We start from the raw sequence: 22583 nt of genomic DNA, 5'->3' as shown, positions 1-22583 counted from the left end.
AAATTCCCTGGCAGTTTAGGGTGTCCCTCTGAACCCCCTAAAGTGCAGCCTACCACTTTAATTTTTTTCTTTGTTTACCAAACTTCCCTTGGTGCAGATGGGCAAATTAGTGTGCCAATCTGCCCCTAGGGTGCCCAAGCCCTACTGCCTCATCCATTGGGGGGCCTATCTGATATTTTGGGGTGAACATCTCCCACCCCCCAAAATGGAGTGTGAGGGGGCACCTCATGCAACCCTCCATGGGGGCAGATTTCAGCCCCTAGCAAGGGGCAACTGTGTTTTCAATGGGCGGGTGAGGTTCAGTAGACCCCTAGGGATGGCTTGCAAGGAGGGGCATGATTGGAAAGTATGACTGCAGATGTGTTTTTGGTGGGGTAACCGTAGGTAACTGATAGGCAGAATTACATGCAGTACCCTTTGGAAACATACACATAATTAAGACTACATGTATAAGCACAATCTCACCTTTGGTACAGGCCTGTACTACACAGTTATGTGGTAGCAGTGGCTGAGCAGCCATATTTATATCAAGAGGGATGTTAGCAGTACAATATGTTACACAAAGGACTTGCAATCACTGTAGTTCGAACACTATTCAAGGTCTCTTGGTAAAAGAATATACATTTATTTACACAGTCAGTTGGAAAACATTCCACTAGTAAGAAGCAGCTCAATATCACAATCGAATACACTACAGTACACAAAATACGTTTCTGAACAAGTTAGGATTCCCTGAAGTAGGAGCAAAATTTCACTTCAGTAACTTTCAAAAGGGGTAGAAAGACAAAGGTTAGAAGAATTAAAGCACAATTACTTTCATAGGCAGGGCAATTAGTTTCAGTTCACTACAACTGGCAATTCAATTCAATAGGCCTGGGGAAAAGTCAATGGTTCAGAGCCTTGGATAGGATAGCACAGTTCTGGTTAAGTCTTTGCAAATGTTCAAAGAAGTAGTTTACCAGAAAAATTGTTATATGTCGGATTAGGAGTGAACAAGACTCCAAAGTTGGGAAAGTTTCACAAACTTTCACCGTGGCAGAAAGTATTTCCACACCGCGTTTGTACAGTACCTTATGTATGAAGAAAAGCTGTAGCTGAGGCAGTTGTTCCTGGCAATTCCAGCAGATCTCGCTGTTCCTGAGCTTCAGTCGTGGGGACAAGAAGGAGGATGTCGGGAGGTTCCTGCACTGCTCAGGGAAGAGTCCACAAGCTTGGCCAAGCGTCAGTTTTAAGGTGTGAGTGCCTTAAAGTCCACAAGCTGGTATCCTTCTCACTCGCTATCCAGTTTTCAACAGCACTCTGATGAAAATTCGACCAGTATGGAGACGGTGTCCAGGTGGCTTATGAGTTGGTTGTTCCCACCAGCTCAAGGGAAGAAGTCCTTGAAGGAGCTTCTCTGTCGATGGAGTTTCAGGCAATTCAGACCTGCAGCAGGGCTTCACCAGGCAAACCAACGGTCCAGGAGTTGCAGCAGTATCTTCCTTCAGCTTGTCTTTGGTTCTTTCATTCCAGTGGTCGACTCTGCCTTCCAAGTCCCAGAGACCTGCTTTTAAACAGTTTTCTCCCATTCATTCCAGCCTAACTGTCACTCACCAGGCAGGGTGGTGTCCTTGCCGGACAATCAGCCAGCCAATCATGTCAGAGTGCATTCAGGTCTCCTAGGACATTAAGCACAGGGAGTTTTGGGCACCTCTCTCACATCCTGTCCACCCCAGACACTCAGGCGCCAGAGGAGGGCTTCAGCACTGAAGCCCACCAAAGGGCATCGAACAAAGGGACCAAATCAAGTTAAACTTAAGAAGGACCTTTCGTAAAAGAAATTGCAAAAAAAGATGACCAGAGACTGTTTTTAGAAAGGGGTCATGGGCGCCATATTAAAAAACATGGCTGACCCAATTTTTAGCTACCGGTACTCGTAGTCGGAAAAAATCAAGGTAGTTCATTCTAAAACCACTGCCACAAGCCATTTCAAGAGGAAAGGGTAACATTTGGCTGTTACCTGAGTGTTTAGACACAGGGGATGCTAGGCAACCCCTCCAGCACTCTATAGGAAGATAGTGTGTGCTGGGTCTATGATTTCAAAAATACTAGCAAAGTCAATTTAACTGACAGTAGTCAGTCCCACAGAACGTATTCAAACCTTGGGGAGTCTGAAAGGATGACCTGTGCCACAGCACTGAAGGTGCTGGGTGACACACAGAAAAAGATGATGCCTATGGAGTTGTTTAAAACCCCATATCCAAAGAACATAAAAGTAAAACACACATCAAAATACGAAAGAGTGGAAAAAAAGGCTCACACTCTTTCCAGGTACAAATATTGGCACAGCACAACGGCAGCTCCAGGGAGCCCCGGCAGGATCCCCATTCCTCCCCGGTGATGACATCTGTAACGTAGCGCAGCCAGAGGTGCAGCTTGGGCTTGCAGTCGGTCAACCCACATGGGAGACATCCGCTCCCAGGGAAACACCAATGTTCTGCTGGTATGGGAGGCAATTTGTGGCCTGCCCCTCCAATTGTATCCTAGCCCACCAAAATATCTGCCCAGATGGCCCATTCCCACCGACACCACCAACAACAATCCAGCAATCCAGCCCCAGTCTCGCCCACCCCACTGACAGTGGGCCCTAACCATAGAATAATAAAAAACAGTACTCACATAACGTTGCAGCTGCTCGCATAGAAAAAGCTGTACACGAAACAAAAAACATTTGTTACCTATGGTCACCCCATCAAAAACAAATCTACACTCATACTTTCCAACCATGCCCCCCCTTACAAGCCATCCCTGGTGGTCTATTGAACCTCATCCCCCAGTGGAAACACATTTGCCCCTTCCTAGGGGCAGAAATCTGCCCTAGGGAGGGCTGCATGAGGTGCCCCCTCCACAATCTAGTTGAGGTGGGGGGAGAGGGCCAACACAAATTGTCACACAGGACCCCCAATTTGTGGGGCAGTAGGTTTTGGGCACCCTAGGGGCAGATTGGCACACTAATGTGTCCATCTGCGCCAAGGGAAGTTTGGTAAACAAAGAAATACATTGAAAATGGTAGTCTGCACTTTGGGGGGGGGGCTGAGGGACACCCTAAACAGCCAGAGAATTTTGTAATGTAAAGGGGGGTGCACCCCTCCACCCCAAATGGAGGGGGGTATCTCATGTAGCTCTCCCTGGTGGCAGATAAGGGGGGCCTGTCATGCACTCCTCCCTGGGTGAGGTGTCCCTTCCTAGGAGCAGATATCTGCCCCCAGCGAGGGCTGCATGAGATGGCCCCCAATCCATTTTGGGTGGGGGAGTAAGAGGGCCACCAGCACTTCCCATTACAAAATTCCCCACAACCCCCCCTAAAATTCTGTATACCATTGTCTATGTATTTCTTTGTTTACCCAACTCCCCTTGGCGCACATGGGCAAATTAGTGTGCAAATCTGGCCCCAGGGTGCCCAAAACCTACTGTCCCACACATTGGGGGGCCTGTCTGTCGTTTTGTGGTGGCCCTCTCCCACCCAACCCAAATGGATGGGGGGGCACCTCATGCAGGCCTCCATGGGGCTCCTACGAATGGCTGCATGAGGTGCCGCCCTTCATTTGAGGTGGGGAGGGCCACCAACAAATGCGGCACAGGCCCCCCGGTAGGGCAGTAATGTTTGGGCACCCTGGAGGCCGATTGGTACACCAATGTGCCCATATGCACCAAGGAAAGTTTGGTAAACGAAGAAAAAAATTGAAAATGGTACGCTGCACTTTAGGGAGAGCTGAGAGGCACCCTAAACCACCGGGGAATCTTCTAATGTAGAGGGGGTGGCACTCTCCCCCCACACCAAATGCAGGGGGGCATCTCATTCAGCCCTCCCTGGGGGCGGATAAGGGGAGGCATCTCATGTAGCCCTCCTGGGGTCAGATGCCCCTTCCTAGGAGCAGATAACTGCCCCCAGGGAGGGCTGCATTACATGGTCCCAGTCCATTTCGGATGGGGGGTATGGACACCCCATTTCCATAAACATAATTCCCTGGTGTTCTAGTGGGGGGGGGGCACTCCCCCAAAACCATCCATTATTTTTCCTTTTTTTCCCATTGGCCCCATTCCCTAGGGGCAGATGGGCACCCATCTGCCCCAGGAGGCCCTAATCTTCAGGCCCCTTCCTTTGGGGGCCTTGCCCACACTTTCCTGGTGGCCCTTCCCCCTCCATTGGATGAGTAACCTCCTCATTTACTCCTCCCTGGGGTCAGATATCTTCCCCTAGTGAGGGCTATATGGGTTGCCCCCTTTCCACTTGGGGTGGGAGGGAGAGGTGTTAGGCAGAATCACATGCAGTACCCTTTGGGAACACTACATGCAATTAAGACTACAAGTGTAAGCACAATTTCACCTTTGGTACACACTTGTACTACACTGTAAAGTGGTAGCGATGGCTGAGCAGCCCGACTTATCTCTAGAGTTTAAGTGAGCAGTAGAACAAGTTACACAAAGAACCAACTAGTACAGTAATTCAAACAAACACTTACTCCAGGTTTCTTGGTAAAAGAATATACATGTATTTACTCAGTCAGTTTGAAAACATTACACTAGCAAGAGCAGCTCAATATCACACACTAATAAACCACAAATACACAACCGGTAAGTAAATGAACAAGTTTAGCTCTCCTGAAGTGGAAGCAAAATGCAACTTCATATAATTAATAAAGTGGTAAAAAGACAAGGTTATAAGAATAGACAGCACAAACGCATTCATAGGCAGAGCAAAGGTTTGCTCTGCCTATGGTTTACAACCAGCAATTCATCTCATAGGCCTGGGCCAAAGTCAATGTTTCAGAGTTTTGTACTGGATAGCACAGTTCTGGTAGTAACGGTAAAGTCTTTGCCACAGAGTTTGGAAGAATTTGGTTAGGCAAAAAGTTTGACAAATGTTTAGGTAAGGACAAGCCTTCGAAGTTGAGGAAAGTTTCACGCACTTTCTCGATGGCCGAAAAGATTTCCGTACCGGGTTTGCACAGTACCTTCTTAATGAAGAAGAGCTGTAGCTTGTTCCTGGCAGTTCGAGCAGATCTCGCTGTTCCTGAGCTTCAGTCATGGGGACAAGAACGAGGATGTCGGGAGGTTCCTGCACTGCCCAGGGATGAGGCAAAAAGCTTAGCAAGACATTGGTTTAATGTGTGAATGCCTTAAAGACCGCAAGTTGGTTTCCTTCCCTCTGGCTATCCGGTTTTCAACAGCACTCTGATGAAAATTCAACCAGATGGGGATGGTATCCAGTTGGCTTGCGAGTTGGTTGTTCCCACCAAATTCAAGGGAAGAAGTTAACCTTGAAGGGCTTCTCCGTCGATTGGAGATTCAGGCAATTCAGACCTGCAGCAGGGCTTCACCGGTCGTCCTGGAGATGCAGTAGTCCGCTTCCTTCAGCTCGTGTTTGGTTCCTTCGTTCCAGTGGTCGACTCTGCTTTCCAAATCCCAGAGACCTGCTTTTAAACAGTTTTCCCCCCTTTCATTCCAGCCTAGCTGTCACTCACCGAGCAGGGTGGCTGTCCTTGCCGGACAATCAGCCAGCCAATCATGTCAGAGTGCATTCAGGTCTCCTAGGAGACTAAGCACAGGGAGTTTTGGGCACCTCCCTCACATCCTGTCCACCCCAGACACACAGGCGCCAGAGGAAGGCTTCAGCACTGAAGCCTGCCAAAGGGCATCGAACAAAGGGACCAAATCTGGTTTGGCTCACAGAGTTAAACAAAAGAAGGACCTTTCCTAAAAGAAATGGCGAAAAAAGATGACCGGAGACTGTTTTTACAAAGGGGTCATGAGCGCCATATTGAAAAACATGGCTGACCCAATTTTTAGCTACCGGTGCTCGTAGTCGGAAAAAATCATGGTAGTTCATTCTAAAACCACTGCCACCAGCCATTTCAAGAGGAAAGGGTAACATTTGGCTGTTACCTGAGTGTTTAGACAAAGGGGATGCTAGGCAACCCCTCCAGCACTCTATAGGAAGATAGTGTGTGCTGGGTCTATGATTTTAAAAAGACTAGCAAAGTCAATTTAACTTTACATGCTCTGGGAGACGGTAGTCAGTCCCACAGAAGGTATTCAAAACTTGGGAAGTCTGAAAGACACCCCTGTGCCACAGCATTGAAGGTGCTGGGTGACACACAGAAAAAGATGATGCCTATGGAGTTGTTTAAAACCCCATATCCAAAGAACACAAAAGTAAAACACACATCAAAATACGAAAGAGTGGAAAAAAAGGCTCACACTCTTTCCAGGTAAAAATATTAGCACAGCACAGCGGCAGCTCCAGGGGGCCCGGCAGGATCCCCATTCCTCCCCGGTGATGACATCTGTAACGTAGCACAGCCAGAGGTGCAGCCTGGACTTGCAGTCAGTCAACCCACATGGGAGACATCCGCTCCCAGGGAAACACCAATGTTCTGCTGGCATGGGTGGCAATTTGTGGCCTGCCCCTCCAATTGTATCCTAGCCCACCAAAATTTCTGCCCAGACGGCTCATTCCCACCGACAACCACCAATAACAGTCCAGCCCCAGTCTCGCCCACCCCACTGACAGTGGGCCCTAAGCATAGAATAATGAAAAACAGTACTCACATAACATTGCAGCTGCTCGCATACAAAAAGCTGTACACGAAACAAAACACATTTGTTACCTATGGTCACCCCATCAAAAACAAATCTACACTCATACTTTCCAATCATGCCCCCCCCTTGCAAGCCATCCCTGGTGGTCTACTGAACGTCATCCCCCAGTGGAAACACATTTGCCCCTTCCTAGGGGCAGAAATCTGCCCTAGGGAGGGCTGCATGAGGTGCCCCCTCCACAATCCATTTGGGGTGGGGGGTAGAGGGCCACCACAAAATGTCACACAGGACACCCAATTGGTGGGGCAGTAGGTTTTGAGCACCCTGGGGGCAGATTGGCACACTAATGTGCCCATCTGCGCCAATGGAAGTTTGGTAAACAAAGAAATACATTGAAAATGGTAGTCTGCACTTTGGGGGGGGGGGAATTAGTATGCAAATTGGGCCCCAGGGTGCCCAAAACCTACTGCCCCACACATTGGGGGGCCTGTCTGTCATTTTGTGGTGGCCCTCTCCCACCACCCCAAATGGATGGGGGGCACCTCATGCAGGCCTCCAATGGGCTCCTACGAATGGCTGCATGAGGTGCCACCCTCCATTTGAGGTGGGGGAGGGCCCCCAACAAATGTGGCACAGACCCCCCAGTAGGACAGTAATGTTTGGGCACCCTGGGGGCCGATTGGTACACCAATGGGCCCATATGCACCAAGGAAAGTTTGGTAAACAGAGAAAAAAATTGAAAATGGTAAGCTGCACTTTAGGGGGAGCTGAGAGGCACCCTAATCCACCAGGGAATCTTCTACTGTAGAGGGATTGGCCCTCTCCCCCCACACCAAATGCAGGGGGGGCATCTCATTCAGCCCTCCCTGGGGGCGGATAAGGGAAGGCATCTCATGTAGCCCTCCTGGGGTCAGATGCCCCTTCCTAGGAGCAGATAACTGCCACCAGGGAGGGCTACATGACATGGCCCCCAGTCCATTTTGGGTGGGGGGGTATGGACACCCCATTTCCATAAACATAATTCCCTGGTGTTCTAGTGGGGGGCACTCCCCCAAAACCATCCATTATTTTTCCTTTTTTTCCCCTTGGCCACATTCCCTAGGGGCAGATGGGCACCCATCTGCCCCAGGGGGCCCCAACCTGCAGGCCCCTTCCTTTGGGGGCTCTGCTCCACACTTTCCTGGTGGCCTTTCCCCCTCCATTGGATGGGTAGCCTCCTCATGTACTCCACCATGGGGGCAGAAATCTGCCCCTAGGGAGGGCTATAAGGCTTGCCCCCCTTTCCACTTGGGGTGTGAGGGAGAGGTGTTAGGCAGAATCACATGCAGTACCCTTTGGGAACACTACATGCAATTAAGACTACAAGTGTAAGCACAATTTCACCTTTGGTACACACTTGTACTACACAGTAAAGTGGTAACGATGGCTGAGCAGCCAGACTTATCTCTAGAGTTTAAATGAGCAGTAGAACAAGTTACACAAAGAACCAACCAATACAGTAATTCAAACAAACACTTACTCAAGGTTTCTTGGTAAAAGAATACACATTTATTTACTCAGTCAGTTTGAAAACATTACACTAGCAAGAGCAGCTCAATATCACACACTAATAAACCACAAATACACAACCGGTAAGTAAATGAACAAGTTTAGCTCTCCTGAAGTGGAAGCAAAATGGCACTTCATATACTTAATAAAGGGGTAAAAAGACAAGGTTACAAGAATAGACAGCACAAATGCATTCATAGGCAGAGCAAAGGGTTTGCTCTGCCTATGGTTTACAACCAGCAATTCATCTCATAGGCCTGGGCCAAAGTCAATGGTTCAGAGTTTTGTACTGGATAGCACAGTTCTGGTAGTAACCTGTTCCTGGCAGTTCGAGCAGATCTTGCTGTTCCTGAGCTTCAGTCGTGGGGACAAGAAGGAGGATGTCGGGAGGTTCCTGCACTGCCCAGGGATGAGGCCAAAAGCTTAGCAAGACATTGGTTTAATGTGTGACTGCCTTAAAGACCACGAGTTGGTTTCCTTCCCTCTGGCAAACCGGTTTTCAACAGCACTCTGATGAAAATTCGACCAGATGGGGATGGTGACCAGGTGGCTTGCGAGTTGGTTGTTCCCACCAAACTCAAGGGAAGAAGTTAACCTTGAAGGGCTTCTCTGTCGAATGGAGTTTCAGGCAATTCGGACCTGCTGCAGGGCTTCACCGGTCATCCTGGAGATGCAGTAGTCCTCTTCCTTCAGCTCGTGTTCGGTTCCTTCATTCCAGTGGTCCACTAGGCTTTCCAAATCCCAGAGACCTGCTTTTAAACAGTTTTTCCCCCTTTCATTCCAGCCTGGTTGTCACTCACACAGCATGGTGGCTGTTCTTGCCGGACAGCCAGCCAGCCAATCACGCTAGAGTGCATTCAGTTTTCCTAGGAGACTAAGCACAGGGAGTTTCGGGCACCTCCCTCACATCCTGTCCACCCAGACACTCAGGTACCAGAGGAGGGCTTCAGCACTGAAGCACGCCAAAGGCCAATGAACAAAGGGACCAAACCTTGTTTGGCGTGTAGAGACAAACACAAGAAGGACTTTTCCCAAAGGAAATGGTGAAAAAAGATGACCAGAGTCTATTTTTACAGATAGGTCTGGGGCGCCATATTGAAAAACATGGCTGACCTGATTTTTAGCTATCGTTGTTAGCGGTCGTGAAAAATCACGGTAATTGATCTAAACCACTGCCACCACCCATTTAAAGTAGGAAAAGGTAACATTTGACTGTTACATAAGTGTTTTGAATCGGGGAAGCTAGGCAACCCCTCCAGCACTCTATAGGAAGATAGTGTGTGCATGGGTCAGTTAATTTAAATAGACTAGTAGAGTCAATTTAACATTACATGCTCTGAGAGACAGTAGTCTGTCCCAGAGAAGGTATTTACACCTTGGGAAGTCTGAAAGACATCCCTGTGCCACTGCACTGAAGGTACTGTGTGACACACAGAAAAAGATGATGCCACTGGAGTTGTTTTAAAACTCCATAACCAAAGAACACAAAAGTAAAACACATCAAAATACATGAAAGCGTGGGAAAAAAGGCTCTCACTCTTCCCAGGTAGAAACATAAAATCCAAGAAATCCAGAAAAGTCGCTGGAGGTCTCAAAATATAAGGGGAATTAGCACATTTTGAGAATTCTCCCTAACAGAGGGCCACCACCCTTTCGTGTCCCCAAAAAAATCAGTGGTAGCTAGTGGTCCCCTACCCCCTGCCCCTCCCCATTTCATACGTTTATTTTTTATTTTTTACAAATATACCCGCCCCTGGGGGCAGATGAACACCCATCTGCCCCCAAGGGTCTCCATACCTGTGGCCCCATGCTTTGTGCCCTCGAAGAGGAAGAGGGGGCCACTTGCCTAGTAAGCAGCCCCACCTCCCCCGCATTGAAAACGGATCCCTGGTTGTCCAGTGGCATTGTTGACAATGGATCAAGCACTCTGTGCCCACTCAGCGGCCAGCAATACTTACACACCTCCCTCAATCTCTGGCTTAAAATACAGCCAGAGATCGAGGGAGAGGGAGAAGGGCACTCACCTTCTATTTTCACCGAGGCAGCCAAAAATGGCTGCCGCAGTGAAAATACTTTCAGTTTCAAGTCTGCATGTGTTGCACACGCCGACGTGAAACTGAAGGTAATCCAACCCCCGGGTAGTGAGCGGGGACCTCCCCATCACATAGCCCGGGGGTTGGATTACTGTTTTGCGTGATCCCTGCAAAGCAGGGATCACACAAAACTAACTGCTAAAAAGGACGAGGTATCTCGTCCTTGGCAACAGGGGGTAATCCCAAAGACAAGATTCCTCGCCCTTGGCACTTAAGCGGTTAAAGCAACAGTGCAATTGCTTATGGTGTGCAACATAATGGAATGCACCAAGAAAAAAAATAACCTGTGCATCCAACAGTATTACCTCATGCTTTACATACAAACTGAGAAGCAACTGTCAACGGGACAACTGCAAAGTACTGACAAAGTTGTAAGTACACTACATTTTTTCCTATAACTGCACAGTTTTTTTCTCTGAACAATGCTAGTAAAACATATTTCTCTTTTTTTACACAGAAATGGCAAGCACCCATGAGTGGCTTGAAGATAATGAAATGAGTGAACACAGTAACTCAATTGGTACACAGTGCAGTTTAAAAAGTAAGACAATTAATACACATTGCTTCACATGTACCTGATACATTTTTTACTTGAACAGTACATACAGGAAATGAAGGGAAGGCCCCAGAAGCAGCAGCTCCTACACAAGTCCATGAGCACATAGAAAACCAAACTAACTGTGTACAAAATCATCTAGTAAGCCTGGAGCAAAACATTGACCAATTAATTAACAGTTTTGCCAACTTACAAGATTTTGTAAAGAGACATATAATGGACAATATTAAATATCACTGCCCCACCTGTACCCCATCCCCCTGTCCCAGCCAACAATCCCCAAATACTCACTGTAAGCAAAGACATTATGATGAGACCGCAATACCTTCCTCCCCTGATGCCCAACCTGTGGAAAACCTAAATTCCCCTGTATATGTCTCGATTTCTTCTACCCCTTCCATTTCCTAATTGTGTGTATTTATGTGTGTAAATAAAGTTCTATGTGTATACTGTTGCTATGTGTGTGTTTTCTTTTTTTAAAAAGCCGTGTTTGGAGTCTGTGGAGCGTGCAACTGTCCAGGATGTCCACAATTAATCAAAACTCTGCATCTGCCCGACATGTCTGTAAAAGTTATGACTTACCTTTAATTAGTTTGGGGACCCGACACCTGTCCGGCGGACACTTCAAGGCATGCACATCTCTCCCCCAAGAGTCCTACGAACATTATGCATAACTGGCAGGTCTGCATAGCGATGACATACTTTAAAAAGTTCAGGGACTCCTCCCATATACGACGGACACCTGGGCGCATGTGCATCTCATTCCATGTGTCCTACGAGCAATGCACATGTCCGGCATGTCCGCAAAGTTGTGGCATACTTTTAATTGGTTTGGGAACCCCAACCCTGTTGGGCAGACACTTGAGGGGATGTGCATCTCTCCCCACGAGTCCCAGGAACATCGTGCCTAACCAGCATGTCCGCATAGTGGTGACATACTTTCAGTAGTTCGGGGGCCCCATGCATGTTCGGTGTCACACTTTTAATTAGTTTGGGGGCGCCAACCATGTCCGCAGGACACATATGCACATGCGCTCAATGAATCCTGCGCAAAACGTGTCCTGTGGATAGCGGGCCCATTCGCGAACGTCCGCGACATCATCATGTGACCGCACCCACGCTGAGCATCAGCATTTATCTGGAAACAGGGTCCGGAACCCTGAACAGCAACACGTTGTTTTGGGCAATTCAAGGTGTTTTACTGTGAAACTTCACCCTTGCAGAGGTCCCAGACCATGACCATCTGGACATGTTTTGGAACTTTTTTTAGGCCAGCTTGGGGTTCGAAGTATCGCAGAATGCGTGACTGTCCGCGAAGCGCTCCTGAGCACCCTTATCAAAGGCCACACTCCAGTGCTACTCCTCATTCTGTTTTGGGATTTCCTGAACAGAGCACTATGCCAGATTGCCAGATAGCTATTTCACCATATTGCCGCTTGCTCCAGATTGCTGCTTGCCGATGCATTCCTGCATTGCTTACATAATGGCATCCACTGCTATAGCACCTGCTGCCTATGCCTCAGCACCTCCCTCACCACCAACACACCCTTCCCAAGGGTGTGGCAAGGGGAACAGTCATTACGATGCTGAAGAAGAAGTGGAAGACGAGAATGAGGTAGTGGAAGTCCCCGCTACCTGCTGCGGATGTGAGGTTTGGGTGTGCAGGGTCTTTACCACCGTTGGAGAAAAGCACAAGTCTAGTGCACCCAAGGTTCGCTGCAATGAGTGTGGAATGGTACTCAGTTGCAGCAAACCTGGGATGTACAGTTATCGGACAACCTCCATGTCGCGACACCTAAGATCCAGCCACAAATCAGCAGTTCAGAGGGTCGTCCCCTTTGAACAGGGTAGTAGGTTGTGTTCCACTGCAGCATCCTTTACATCTGCTCCTGTCACCACACAGGACACTCCTGTGGGGCAGAGGAATCCACCAACAGCCTTGCAGGCCATACATACAGCAGTAGATCCTTACCTTTCAAACTTTACTGTTTTGTGTGTGTACTGCGACTCAGTACTCTGCAGGGGTGAGCAGTTCCAGAGTGGTTTTGAGGCTGTGGTCCGGGACCACGAAGGAATGTGCCCCCTACTTCAATGAGGTGCACGCAACATCTTCCTCACCCCATCTGCCATTTATTATCCCTGTGGTTGGTGCCTCTTACCCTCCCTACCCTCCCTTGTGTGTCATGTTTAAAAAAAAATAAAAACAATTAGCAAAACAAAAACAATAAAGAAAGTTTCTTTTCAGAGATGTCTTTCACAGTTTAAAAATAGAAGTGCCAATGAAATGGCGCAGGCCCTGTGCAGTCCTAGAAGTACGTGGACAGCGCATAACCCATTGCATTATTTTCTGGGACAAAGTGGTGGCTCTGAAAAGAGCCTCTTTGGGGTTTTTTTGTTCTTGGAAGTTTTGAACTGGCCAACACCTACTACACACATGCTTCCTATGCTTGTAAGAATGGCCGCAAAGCATTTTGTATATTGCAGAAAAAAAGATGATTGCCAGCATCACTAAGATGGACACCATCTCTGCAGAAAATGTTGGTGCTATGAAATGTGATGTTTTCATTGTAGAAGGAGGACATACCAACATCTTGCAAAAACGTGCAAACAGCCTTGTTAACATTGTGTCTGGCTTTTTCCATATGCAGACCAAATGATGGAGTTTGGAAACATGTCCATGACTTTCCCAAGTGTCTACTTCATCACAAACTGCAGAGATATTCCAGTAACGCGGCCTAAACTGTTCCCTCCACAAAGAACAATAAAAATGGCTGGATGATGGTGCATCACCAATGTGGCAGCAAATCCAGCCACTTCAAGCCATGCCCTCCGTACCAGTGCACACCCACATGTGGGAATCCAAGATGTGCAGCCACTCCACAGTGTTCTGCATACACCTGCAATCAATGTATCCACAAGTACCTCAAAATCCATACACCCTGCCTCCTGAAAGACACAGCCATATCCATAGCAATCTAACCTCCTCTCAGCAAACTGACCTTCTGCCACAGTCTCTCCTTGCAAACCACAACAAGGAAACCGTATTGACTAATCCCCTGGCCTCCTGTAACGCTCACCTGATTCCCGCAGAGGCGGCGGTCTTGACTGGGTGAATGCCGTATCTTCAAAGGTGATGTGTAACACATGGTTGGCTCTTTGGGCTGGACCTCTGTGCACTGTATGTCTGACTCAAAGAGTAAGATGTCTGCAGATAGAAAATATGGGATTAATGAACTGGGGTTATTGGGTGCCTCTCTCCTCTTCCCTTTCTCTTCTCCTGTAGAACGCCAAAGAATAACGCCCTCACCTTAGGTAAGTGAACGCCGAGCTCTCCATCTGCCTCGGGGCAGGGTGCCGTAACCAGTTTCTTCACTGGATAAGGGTGCAGGCCTCTTGACCTCAGAGAACTGCTGTCCGTCATTAACTGCACGAACGGTAAGTTCTGGGAACTTCAAATGTCTTAAAAGTCTTTTGTAATGATATCTCTTGTTTTGCAGGGTTCCGGCGATGGCGGATGGCGGGCTGATGAGAGTTGAGGATCGAACCCGCGTGAGGAATAGAAGCGCCTGGAAGCACGTAAGTAAGCGCTTGTAGCCTGCTTCACGATGCGCACTAACTGTCCCTTTTATCTTGCAGGTACAAGTTCGGAGCTTTAGAGAAGCTGAAGGGTGCTGGAATACCCACTGGATTCGGCGTGGGAAGGAGTAATGGCACGCGAGTAATAAAGTTGCCCAATGTCTTTAAACGCACCTTCTTTTGTCTTTCAGATGCGGGATGCAGCGCCGAAGGCCTCCGGAGAGTGCGAAGAGCTGGTAAGCTTTTGTCTTTCAGATGCCGGAATGCAGTGCGAAGACCTCCGGAGCATGCGAAGAGTAGGTAAGCCTTTGTCTTTCAGATGCCGGAATGCAGCGCGAGGCGTTGGTGACAGCCGATGGACCAGGTAAGAGATGCGCTGCCACTGAAGACCGTAGTGCTAACCTGTTCTTTCTTTGTCTTTACAGGTGTTGCTGAAGACTGGATTCCAGGATGGTAAGCCTTTGTTCCCTTAGGCCCAGGATCAGAAGCAGAAGACACGATGAGCGTTCTGCTGCAGAGAATGCAGAATAACGCAAAGCAAGATTCATCCATCGGGTGTGGTTTAAATAGCCTCCTGTAGTGCTTAGGTGTCTCCTTCCACAGCCACGCCTAGGTAAGAAAAGAGTTCCTGCTTTCCAGAAGTGTTCCAGTGTTCTGAACCTAGGGAGTGGCTCCTGCCCCACCCAACAGGAAAAGTAGTCCCAAACAGAAGAGGATCAGAGGTTCAACTGGCAGGTAAGTAAGCAGCATGGTCTGCTGCAGGTAAGTCCACCCAAGCATTATGAGCCCGGCGCTTCCAGCGCTGGGACTGGGCATCTTTATGAGCCTGGTGCCACTGGCGCCAGGACAGGGTCCAAAAGGTCCCAATTGGGACTGGCTGGCACTCGGAACCGGGGTTATGGGTCTGCTTCCAAGGGAGTCGGGCAAGTCCTGATCTTTTGGAAGCAGAGATCATGACAGCACCCCCCCTCAAGGCCCCTCCCAAACCGGGCTTCTCCGGGGGTTTGGGCTTGTTAGGAAATGTTCGATGAAATCTTTTGATTAGATGAGGCGCATGGACATATTCTGCAGGTTGCCAGGATCTTTCTTGGGGACCGTAGCCTTTCCAGTCAATCAGGTAAAATAGTTTAGATTTGGAGATCTTGGAATCCAGGATGCTTTTGACTTCAAACTCGAGTTCTCCATCAACTAGAATAGGTTTTGGAGATGTAGTTAGTCGGGTTTGAGGTTGCACGGGTTTTAATAGAGAGACGTGGAAGACCGGATGTATCTTCATGTGAGGGGGCAAGTCCAACTTGACCGCTACTGGATTTACTATGGTAGTGATGGAATAGGGACCAAGGTATCTTGGGTTGAATGTGCGTTGTCCTTTTAGAGGTAGATATTTGGTGGATAACCAGACTTGATCTCCTACTTGATATTGGGGGGCTTCCTTCCGATGTTGGTCTGCTCCTTTCTTGTATTGTTCTTTAGCCCTTTGAAGGTGAGAAACGGCTTCCTTAAAGGCTTGGGTGATTGTAGAATGCAGGTGGTCTACCGCTGGTGTTCCAAGATCTTGGAGTGGATCCAACTCCGAGGTTCGAGGGTGACTACCGTATAAAAGAAAAAACGGGGTCTTCCCAGTTCCCGAGTGGACAGAGTTATTGTAGGCATATTCGGCTATCCAAAGGATATCTTTCCAAGTTTTTTCAGTTTGTTGTAGCATGCAGCGCAAATACTGTTCCAGAGTTTGATTGGTCCTCTCGGTTTGTCCGTCGGTTTGAGGGTGGTGGCTGGTCGAAAGTCTCACATCAATTTGAGCCGACCGACAGCAACTTCGCCAAAAATGAGAAATAAATTGACTACCTCGATCCGAAATTAGAACTGAAGGAAAACCGTGCAGTCGGACGATGTTTTCGAGAAATTCTCGGGCCAGAGTTGCTGCTGTTGGTAAGCCTTTGAGTGGAATGAAATGCACCATCTTGGAGAATAGGTCCACGATTACTAGGATCGTATTGTATCCGGAGCATGGAGGTAGATCGGTGATGAAGTCCATAGAAAGCGTATGCCAAGGGCGAGGCGGGATGTCAAACGGGCGTAAGAGGCCGGCTGGTTTTTCCTTTTGACTCTTGTTTTGGGCGCATACTCCACAGGACATTATAAAGTCTCTGATATCTTTTTTCCAAGACGGCCACCAGAAGTAGCGCTTGATCTTTTCCGAGGTCTTGGTCATACCGCGATGTCCTTCCATTAAAGAATCGTGATAACAAGAGATTACCTTTTTCTGTAAATCTGTGCTGGGTAGGTATAACCGTTCTTGGAAATATAATAGATTGTCCTTCACCGTAAAGTCCTTTCCCTGCAGATGCCAATTCTGCTGGAGTTACCAGTAGCCTGGCTTTATCCTTAACTTCCTCTATGGATTGTGTGGCGATTACACCTAGAATTCTTTGTTCGGGAATGATAGGTACAGGTTTAGGATTGATCAAATGTTCTTCCACTCCCATCCGAGAAAGGGCATCAGCTTTATCGTTTTTTGTACCAGGTCGATAGGTAATTATGAAGTCAAACTCGGCAAAGAATAGTGCCCAACGGAGTTGCCTAGAGGATTGAGCTTTTGCGGTTTTCAAATATTGCAGGTTTCGGTGATCTGTAATCACAGTAACGGTGTGTCGGGCCCCCAGAAGATAATGCCGCCAAGCCTTAAAGGCGGACTTGATAGCTAGAAGTTCCTTATCAGTAATAGTGTAATTGATTTCAGGAGGCGAGAATTTGCGGGACCAAAATGCCACAGGATGCAACTGATTGGTTACTGGGTCCTTTTGTGATAGAACTGCCCCCATGGCAAGGCTCGAAGCATCAGTTTCAACGATGTAGGGGAGTTCTGGGCGAGGATGTTTTAAGATCGGTGCAGAGATAAATCTAGTCTTCAAATTCTGGAAAGCTTGTTCCGCCTCGGTAGACCATTCAAAACGTTTGTTTTTCTTTAACAAGGCGGTGATGGGCTGGACTATTTGAGAGAATTCGGGGATAAACCTGCGGTAAAAGTTAGCGAAGCCTAACATGCTTTGAACACCTTTTACGGAGGATGGCGATGGCCATTTGAGAATTGCATCGACCTTCTTTGAATCCATACGCACTCCGCTAGGTGATAATATGAATCCCAAGAATTCAACTTCAGTCACGTTGAAAACACATTTTTCCAACTTAGCGAAAAGTTTGTGTTGACGCAATCTCTCGAGGACCATTTTCACGTGTTTCCGATGTTCAGTTTCCGATGAAGAATAAACGAGGATGTCGTTAATGTAAACAACAACACACACATCTATGAGCTCTCTGAGGACATCGTTCATAAAATATTGAAAGGCGGCCGGGGCATTGCAAAGTCCGAAGGGCATGACCTGATATTCAAATAGCCCATACTTGGTGCGGAAGGCCGTCTTCCATTCATCGCCCTCTTTTACTCGTACCAAGTGGTAGGCTCCTCTAAGATCCAGCTTTGTATATATGCATGCTTTTCTGACTTGGTCCAGGAGTTCAGGGATCAAAGATAACGGATATCTATTCTTAACGGTGATCTGGTTCAGGGCGCGATAATCTATACAAGTTCTAAGGTCCCCTTCTTTTTTTGGAACGAAGAACAAAGCTGAGGAAGCAGGGGACTTGGAAGGACGAAAAAACCCATTCGCTAGGTATTGATCCAGGTATTGTCGGAGGTGAAGATTCTCAGGCTCGGTGAGGGCATAAATTCTACTACAAGGAGGAGTAGATCCAGGTATCAGGTCTATCTGGCAGTCATAAGACCTATGAGGAGGTAGAGAGTTAGCCTGATCCTTCCGGAAAACATCTTGGAATTCTAGGTATTCAGGAGGTAACTGGGGAGCCTCTGAGGAAATTGCTGCTAGTGCAACACCAGGTCGAGGGTGACAAGTAGAGACACATTCTGGAAACTGAACCGTTCTGGCTCGCCAATCGATCTGAGGATTGTGCTTCTCTAACCAAGAAATTCCTAGAATAATCTGGAACTGAGGGGCCTTGATCACATCGAACACGATCTTCTCATGGTGTCCATCTTGACTTACTAGCGTCACTTCTTGGGTGGTATGCGTTACTGGTCCGGAGGCTATCTCCGTACCATCCACCGTAGTAATGACGTCCTTTACAGCCTTTGGACAAAGAGTCAGATTCATCCTCAAAACCATTTCATGATCCACATAATTGCTGCTGGAACCGCTGTCGACGTAAGCTTCAATCGCATGTAATCGATCCGGATGTTCAGGGCTAATGAGGACCATAGGTATCACAAAATGCGAGGTCACGGAACTGGTTTTAACGCTCGGCAAGAGCACCTCTATTCTTGTCGGGCGAGGTTGTTTCCCTGCTCAGAGTTTGTGACCCTGGTAACTGCAGCTCCTACTGCCTTCTTGGCTGGTTTCACCGGACAGTCTCGAAGAAAGTGCCCCGAGTTTCCGCAATAGAGGCATAATTGCAGCTGTTTTTTCCTTTCCCGCTCCTTTTGTGTTAGTGGTCCTTTCAGGCCCCCTATTTGCATGGGTTCCCCAGAGCCTACTCCTTTGGTAGGAGTTGGTGGTTTGGAAAATACTCGAGCATCAAACTTGGAACGATCGGCCTTCCTGTATTGCAGTCTGTGGTCAATTTGAACGACTAAGTCAATATAGTCCGAACAGTCTTGCGGGGGATTCACTACTTGGGCTAACACATCTTTGAGCTCTCCACGTAGACCTCTATAAAACAGCGTAATCCTTTTGTCCTCAGGCCATCGAGTTTCCACTATCAGTCTGTTGAAAGACGCAATATAAGCCAAAAGGTCTTGATTACCCTGTCACAATGAAAGGAGCTCATTGTCCAAGGCCTGCCCCTGTGAATGTCTTGCAAACAGTTTTTCCATACTGAGCTGAAAAGCTTGAAAATCATGGAGAACCGGATCAACTTGAATAACTAGAGGGATCGACCAGTCTGCCGCATTGCCACTAAGGTACGAAAGCACGAAAGCTACCTTAGCTTAATCAGTTGGAAAGGCTGCTGGCCGGCATAAGAAGTGCAACATGCACTGATTAATAAATACTGCAAACCTCTTTGGGTCACCAGAAAATCGTTCGGGCGGAGTCAGAGGTACATTCCCAGGTAGGTTGATCTGCAGTGGATTCGTAGAGGATGTTGAAGGAAGATTTGCCCCTGATGCGGGTAACGGAATTTGTCCAGCTTGTGACTGTAGCAATTGTCTAGCGAGATCGTCTGTTCGCTCCTTGGAAATAATCAGTTCCCTTCTTAGAGCATTCGTTTCCTGACGGGCTGCATGCACTTCTGCTCTTAGTTCCCCAAGCAACTGGGCTAGCTGGTCGGTATCCGAGGTTTCCATAGCACCTGGGTGGGAGTTTTGCGGTAGGCTTTGCGTTCTGTAACGCTCACCTGATTCCCGCAGAGGCGCCGGTCTTGACTGGGTGAATGCCGTATCTTCAAAGGTGATGTGTAACACACGGTTGGCTCTTTGGGCTGGATCTCTGTGCACTGTATGTCTGACTCAAAGAGTAAGATGTCTGCAGATAGAAAATATGGGATTAATGAACTGGGGTTATTGGGTGCCTCTCTCCTCTTCCCTTTCTCTTCTCCTGTAGAACCCCAAAGAATAACGCCCTCACCTTAGGTAAGTGAACGCCGAGCTCTCCATCTGCCTCGGGGCAGGGTGCCGTAACCAGTTTCTTCAATGGATAAGGGTGCAGGCCTCTTGACCTCAGAGAACTGTTGTCTGTCGTTAACTGCACGAACGGTAAGTTCTGGGCACTTCAAATGTCTTAAAAGTCTTTTGTAATGATATCTCTTGTTTTGCAGGGTTCCGGCGATGGCGGATGGCGGGCTGATGAGAGTTGAGGATCGAACCCACGTGAGGAATAGAAGCGCCTGGAAGCACGTAAGTAAGCGCTTGTAGCCTGCTTCACGATGCGCACTAACTGTCCCTTTTATCTTGCAGGTACAAGTTCGGAGCTTTAGAGAAGCTGAAGGGTGCTGGAATACCCACTGGATTCGGCGTGGGAAGGAGTAATGGCACGTGAGTAATAAAGTTGCCCAATGTCTTTAAACGCACCTTCTTTTGTCTTTCAGATGCCGGATGCAGCGCCGAAGGCCTCCGGAGAGTGTGAAGAGCTGGTAAGCTTTTGTCTTTCAGATGCCGGAATGCAGTGCGAAGACCTCCGGAGCATGCGAAGAGTAGGTAAGCCTTTGTCTTTCAGATGCCGGAATGCAGCGCGAGGCGTTGGTGACAGCCGATGGACCAGGTAAGAGATGCGCTGCCACTGAAGACCGTAGTGCTAACCTGTTCTTTCTTTGTCTTTACAGGTGCTGCTGAAGACTGGATTCCAGGATGGTAAGCCTTTGTTCCCTTAGGCCCAGGATCAGAAGCAGAAGACACGATGAGCGTTCTGCTGCAGAGAATGCAGAATAACGCAAAGCAAGATTCATCCATCGGGTGTGGTTTAAATAGCCTCCTGTAGTGCTTAGGTGTCTCCTTCCACAGCCACGCCTAGGTAAGAAAAGAGTTCCTGCTTTCCAGAAGAGTTCCAGTGTTCTGAACCTAGGGAGTGGCTCCTGCCCCACCCAACAGGAAAAGTAGTCCCAAACAGAAGAGGATCAGAGGTTCAACTGGCAGGTAAGTAAGCAGCATGGTCTGCTGCAGGTAAGTCCACCCAAGCATTATGAGCCCGGCGCTTCCAGCGCTGGGACTGGGCATCTTTATGAGCCTGGTGCCACTGGCGCCAGGACAGGGTCCAAAAGGTCCCAATTGGGACTGGCTGGCAGTCGGAACCGGGGTTATCGGTCTGCTTCCAAGGGAGTCGGGCAAGTCCTGATCTTTTGGAAGCAGAGATCATGACACCTCCACAGTCCCATTTCCATGCCTGCCATCCTCAAAAGCTATGGATGTGGCACGTGTGATCTGCAAACTACCGCGATGCTGCAGACATATCGTGCAATGCACTGGGTGGTGAAAGGAATTTCAACCAGGGTAGGAGAAGAACCTTTTTTTAAAAGGTGCTTAAAACAAACAACTTTTATTTTGTATTTTTGTGGGGGTTATCTTCTTTTCCTGCTTACTGCCTTACTTCAACCACTACAAAGCATCCCTTAGATTACGAAAATAAATGAGCGTTTCCAAGAATGGACAACAAAACTCCATCTGCAGTAAAATAGTGCACACTACGGGAGTCAATGTTGTCAAATGGATAAAACAGACATCTCATCTCACCGCAGAACAATACCCATGTTTCGATTCCCAAGACACCTTTCAACATGTTACTGAGGATTGAAGACATTGGGGTTTGTTCCATTGTGCTCTTGGTAGCATTTCAGAAAACATCCAAGTTTCTACTTCCAGATTCATCCACATCTGCATCCAGCAACCCAAATTATAGGTATGCATGTGTTTTGTAATGCACACAGAAAATGAAAACTGCATGTATGTTACCAAAGCATAGCAAGTACATATATTGCATGCATGTAAACAGGATGCCTGCCACTTGCCCTGCATAACCTACCAAATGATCATACTGTCATGTGTACTATCTCCTCACATCAACTGACAGTTACTGATAATGTTGTTTGCTTTCACAGTACTGCCCACTAGCATAACAGCTGCAAACCACATATTTTAATTTCACCACCACTGCCTGCGATATAAAAAAAAACATTGTGAAAATTCCCGAGCACATGCAAGTCTCAGATCCTATGTGAAATGCCCAGAATGCACACAGAAAAGGAAAAGTGCATGCATGTTAGAAAAGCATGCCAAGCACATGCATTGCACAATTGACAAAAGGCACCATTGGGAGGAAAGCAAAGAAATGCATGTGTAAATATGGATACATAACTGAAAAGAATGTCTGCATTTATGGAGCCAACATCTATGTGTGAGAAACTGAACAAAATTCAACACATGGTAACATTCTCCTTTCCAATCTCTACATCTTTCTGCCCTTTTTCTCACTCTACCATGACTTCCACTAATCAATTTCCAAAACTAATAGTGCAAAAAACATCTCACATACTTCAAAATTGCAGCCCCGAGGACACGGTTATCACTGCAGCACTGGCCCCCATACCAACAATGCTAATACTCCCAAGTCCTCACTTGTATGCAGTACTGTACAATTGCACACACACACTAACTCTTCCTGACAACAAATCCTCCTACAATCTATAACAATGTGTTCTCCTCCTGCTATTACTGTACCATTAAC

This window comes from Ambystoma mexicanum, chromosome 6q, assembly GCF_040938575.1.
Source record: "Ambystoma mexicanum isolate Mex_15411 chromosome 6q, UKY_AmexF1_1, whole genome shotgun sequence".
Taxonomy (NCBI): domain Eukaryota; kingdom Metazoa; phylum Chordata; class Amphibia; order Caudata; family Ambystomatidae; genus Ambystoma; species Ambystoma mexicanum.
This window is presented reverse-complemented; position numbering follows the sequence as displayed.